Here is a 6000-nt window from a genome sequence, read left to right on the forward strand (position 1 = left end):
TACCACACATTTGGTGGCATAAAAGAACAGAATTTTTTTCTTTTGTGCATCTAGAGCCCAGAAATTCAAAATCAGTGTCACCGGCCCAAGGTACAAGGCCCTCTCTGGACATTGTAGGGGAGAATCAGTGTCCTTGCCTTCTAGAGCTGGATTCCTTGTATTCCCTGGCTAATAGCCCCTCCCTGCATCTTAAAGCTGGTACCATCTTCAGAGCTCTCTCTCTGCTGAAGTCATGATATCGCCTTCTTTCTTCTGTCTGCAGTCAAATATCTTTCTGCCTCCCTCTAATAAGGACACATGATCATATTTGGAATCCACCCACATAATCTAGGATACCCTCTCCCCTCAAGATCCTTAATTACATATACGAACTCTCTTTTGCCACATAATAACATTCACAGGTTCCAAGGATGAAGACCTGGATATCTTTGGAGGCCATTATTCAACTAATTACAAGAAGTGTGATGGCAAATTTTAGTCTATACTTTTCTAGATGCCACAGAAATGCTCAATTATATGAGTTCAATTTTTGCAAGATAAGGGAAATGATTTGGGTTTTTTTCTACTTCCTTTGCATTTTTATTTTCCGAAAAGCAAAATAAATGATGTCCTTCAACTCTAGGGTAGACATTCTAAAATAGCAGCTTTAATAAACAATTTTGACAAGTTTAGTGATTATTTATTTTTAAAATAACAATGTCTTTAGTAGTCTGAAAAATCTCTACTTAATTTAAAAGGTGACCAATGTGTCTTCTCATTTTAAAACTCTTTTAGTACTCCACTAATAAAATTTCAAAGCATGCTTCTAGATGATTTTCTCTAAATTTATGGTTTGTTTAAAAGCAGGAAGACCCAGAAAAAGTTATTAAACGACTCAACTAGCAATTCCAAAGATGTCTCCAACAATATTGAATTTGCTTTCTGCTGTGTGTGTGCCAGGGGTGGGTGGGGGTGCATATTGGAAAAGAGAAAGAGGATTCACATAGTGGAAAATCTCTTTTTTTTTTTTTTTTTTTTTTTTTTTTGAGACGGAGTCTCGCTCTGTCCCCGGGCTGGAGTGCAGTGGCCGGATCTCAGCTCACTGCAAGCTCCACCTCCCGGGTTTACGCCATTCTCCTGCCTCAGCCTCCCGAGTAGCTGGGACTACAGGCGCCCGCCACGTCGCCCGGCTAGCTTTTTGTATTTTTTTTAGTAGAGACGGGGTTTCACCCTGTTAGCCAGGATGGTCTCGATCTCCTGACCTAGTGATCCGCCCGTCTCGGCCTCCCAAAGTGCTGGGATTACAGGCTTGAGCCACCGCGCCCGGCCGGAAAATCTCTTTAATGATCAGTAGCGACTTCACAATTTATGAGTTAGCAGTTGAGGTAACAAAACCAGCTCCTTCAGCTAATAGTGGCAAACAAACATCTATGTTTTTCCTTACAATTTTTCCAACGCCCATCCCCCAATGCAACCCCCATCATGCTCACTGTCCGCCCTCCACTCCTACCCCTTTTGGAATAATAATCTTCTAGTTCTATGAACTATTCTTTCAGTATCACTGACTATGTCAAAATTATTCCTCCATAGACTCTAGATTCTGTTCACCAACGTCTCTTGAACATATTCCCTGGGAGTGCTCCCATCTTATCACGGTGGTACTATGGCTGGAGCTGAGCTGCTTCTCTGCCTTTTCAAGAAGGGAAAACTTAAGAGAACAGGATTAAAATACAGGAGATCAAAAAAAGCCAGAGGTTTGACAATATACCTAGTTGGCAAATTCGTGGGGAAACAAGACACCTTGCTGGTGAGAATGCAAAGCAACACCTGTGAAGAGACATTTGTCTGTGTCTAGCAAATTACACTGGTAATTCCTAATTAATACAGCAATCCCACTTCTAAGACTGTCTGCACTGGCAAAATATGAAGTGACATGTGCATTTGAAATATCAAAAGATTAGAAACAACCCTAAATGCCCACCCACAGAGAAGTAGTTGAATCAATTATTGGTATAGCCAGCCAGTGAAGCACTGTGTAACTCCATGAGGACGCTCACTCAGCACTGATGTAGAGTAATCTTGAGGGTATATCAAGTTAAATAATAATTTTTAAAAAGCAAGGTGCAGAACCACGTTTATCCTGGGCTACCATGTGTATACAAGTGGAAAAGCATGACTGAGTCTAGAAATACAGCTGATATCATCAGGGCTCTGTCTCTCAGCTCCATGTGTTTCTGCTTGACTTCATTCAGCAGTCTGGTTCTTTCCATACAGTAAATAAGGAGACTACTTGCACCCAAAGCTACCCCCACTCCCTGAAAAAAAACAAAAACATAAACAAACAAACAAAACCTGGTTTTTGTTAAGTACGCCTTAATAAAGCTGGGGGTGCTGGGAAGAACCGGTTCCTCCCAAATTATTCTACCAAACAAGGAAGGTGCAGACTGGGTCACCGGCCTACTCCTATGCACAGGGGAGAAGAGAACAGGGTAGAGTAGCTGATAGCCCCACAAGGATCATATAGCGTGAGGGAAGAAAAGGTCTCCAGATAAAATGAGGGCACTGAACACACAAGGGCAACAGATGCCCAGTCCAGGCGGAGACCTCTGAGAATGAGACAATAGGAAGAGATTATTGCATTTGTCCAGACATCGCGTTTCTACATAAAATATGTAAGATATTAGGCACCATGAGCCTCCTTATCTCAGGGTATCAGATGGAAGCAGCTGTCAACATTTCTTAATCCTTCATATCCAATGACTCATCGCAATATATTGAATTAATTTAGGGGCTGTATTATAATTTGTTTCTGGGTTTTCCAATGTGCCTACTAGATTTTTAAGGGAATCTGAAGTCCATCCTCAGGAAACAAAGCAGGAGTTTCAGAAAGTGAATTCTGAACTGTAAAGGTGCAATAAAAACATCAGGACTCACGCCTGTACTAGGACAAAAAGCTTTCAGTGTTATGTTTCATGCCCAGAGAGCTCAGCCTTTGCTTCCCCCAGCATGGTTGCCTCTGGAATTCCCCGGGGTTAGCTGTAATGAAGATCTGCCAGGAAGCAGTGAGTATGGCTTATTGGAAGGAGAGTAATGGCCTTAGAAGCATTTTGGGAGAGGCAGAGACGCTTCCATTGGACTTGTCCACCCAGGCCACCTGCTCAATCTTAGAATTTTTGAAGATGGGCAAAAGCATTCAAACGAAAGCAAATTTCTGGGCACCGAAAGGCTGTGATGGCTAAGAAAGTCTAATTTTTCTGGAGGCTCCCACCTTTTTAGTATGAAAACTTCTTCTTCAAAAGAAAAATAGAAATAGGGTCTTACTATGTTGCTCAAGCTGGTTTTGAACTCCTGGCCTCAAGCGATTTCCTGACCTTGGCCTCCCAAAGCACTGGGATTACAGGTATGAGCCATCATGCCCAGTCAATATGAAGGCTTCTATAATAATACATTTTTCCTGCCTGCTTCAGCATGAAGACTTCTAAGACCAACTACTGTTATAAATTGTTACAAATATAGTATCTCCTCCTTTCTTTCTCTTTATCCTAAAACCAGACATCTTTGGACCATGACTGGAGACATCTTCTGTCTCCCATGATTGAAACTGAGCCTGGGGAAATGGCCTTGTTACCTTTTCGTAGATCATTCCAGTAAGCCCTGCTAGCTAATGGCCTCTTATTCTGTATGGTCCCCAAGATCTGCTAATTGAAGCCTCAACTCCAATTAATATACAACAAACAAAACTCCTATTTTTTGTTTGTTTGTTTTTTGAGGCAGAGTCACCCTGTGTCACCCAGGTGAAGCACAGTGGCACCATCTCGGCTCACTGCAATCTCCTCCTCCCGGGTTCAAGCAATTCTCCTGCCTCAGCCTCCGGAGTAGCTGGGACTACAGGTCCATGCCACCATGTCTGGCTAATTTTTTGTGTTTTAGTAGAGACGGGGTCTCACAGTGTTGCCCAGGCTGATCTTGAACTCCTGAGCTCAAGTGATCCAGCTGCCTTGGCCTCAAAAAATGCTGGGATTGCAGGTGTGAGCCACCGTGCCCGGCAAAACTCTTATGCTTTTTGATAGCAGAAATTTCTCATAATCATGCAAACTCATACTTTTTAAAAACTCAGATATCTTGGCCAAGTGTGGTGGTGTGCACCTGTAGTCCCAGCTATTTGGGAGGCTGAAGTAGAAGGGTCACTTGAGCCCAGGAGTTCCAGGCTGTAGAGTGCCATGATTTAGCCTGTGAATAGCCACTGCGCTCCAGGCTAGAACACTTGTTTCTAAAAAAATGTTTTTAATCAGAAATTGTCTGTTATTTTATAGCATTGATTACCCTATATTAAAACTGCAGCACCCTGAAAATTCATTTCCTTTCTTTTTAATTTTAAGTTTATTGTTAAAGTTTGTTTGACACTGTAAGGTACTTCTTGGAGACTCATGTCATGTATGCTTTTTCTTTCTTGCCACTGGCATCCACAGATCCCCCTCCCTCAACACAGCTATACTGGGTGAAGACTGGTACTTGGTTCACCGTGAGGTTCTATCGACCTCAAATTCTGGCACAGAATCCACCTATGATATAATGAACCCTCCTGGCTTCTCGGGTCCTTGACCTCCTTATGTCTAATGACCTTCTCTCTCTTTCTCTATGCCTTGGACCTTATCAACACTCCAAACTGCTCTACCTTCAAACTCAGGGATATTTATTTATTTATTTATTTAGAGACGGAGTCTCACACTGTTGCCTGGGCTGCAATGGTGTGATCTCGGCTCACTGCAACCTCTGCCTCCCTGGTTCACGTGATTCTCCTGCCTCAGCCTCCTAAGTAGCTGGGATTACAGGTGCCCATCACCACACCTGGCTAATTTTTTGTATTTTTAGTAGAGACGGGGTTTCACTATGTTAGCCAGACTGGTTTCAAACTTCTGACCTCGTGATCCACCCACCTTGACCTCCCACAGTGCTGGGATTACAGGCGTGAGCCACGGCGCCCAGCCCAAACTGGGGGATTTAAATAGCAGCTTACTCACCACAGATTCCTCATGCCCCAACCAGTGTTACATGGTCTTTGACTTCACCAAAAGCACGATCCCCTCCATTTTCTCCTAATTTTGAGATCTCTTGGTTTTAACTTCACCACCTTTCTTATAGAGCTTTTATTCCACAGTCTTGTGTTCCAGTCTTTCTCTTGAAATTACTCCCAAATGACCTTTCCCTCTGTCCTCTGCTGTTTCTGCTTTATCCAAGCTTGAATCTGAGTAGCCGAGACTCACTGAAGAAAGTAAAGGATTTCAGCAGTTTCCACTCCCTGTGAGTTCCCAACTGCCAACTTCACCTGGGCTTCCATCATCCCTAGCTCCCTCCCCTTCTCTGCACTCTCAACAGTTCACTCTGCTTCCTAGTTCCAGGAGAAAACAGAAACCATCACACAGATCTCCACAGCCACACCCAGAAAGCATCCTCATCCACACCCTGTACTCCTTCCTTTTTTGTCCTTTTCCTATTAGAGCTCAGTCATCCCAAGGAAACCTAGAACGCATTCTCTCCCAGGCATACTCTCTCTTGCCCACTGGATCCTTTCCATCAGCATTTAAATGTTCTTCTAACCGGGAACTCACCTTCATTTCACATAGAAGGCTGTGCCTCCCTAGTTTGCAAAGATTAAATTTTTAAAAACTGAAAATAAAGATATGTACTTCCAACCTAAAAAAATAAATTTTAAAAAGCCCTCTTTGTACTTCACATCCTCTTCTAATAATCACCTTATTTTGCTTCTTCTCTTCACAATCAAATGTCTATACTTCCTCACTACCATTTATCCCCTCACCTTCAGTCTGGTTCTCATACTCCCCTGACATTTCTTTCATTAACTTCAATGAAAATACATATGCCACTTCAGCCAGGGGATGCTTTTTACTATTTATTTGATTTGTTCTCTTAATGGTATCCACCACAGAGATCCCTTTTCTCTGGAAACTTTCTATTGTATTCCCTACACTCACTGATGCCACACTTGCCTGCTTTCCCTTC

This window comes from Macaca fascicularis, chromosome 18 (genome assembly GCF_037993035.2).
Source record: "Macaca fascicularis isolate 582-1 chromosome 18, T2T-MFA8v1.1".
Classification (NCBI taxonomy): Eukaryota; Metazoa; Chordata; class Mammalia; order Primates; family Cercopithecidae; genus Macaca; species Macaca fascicularis.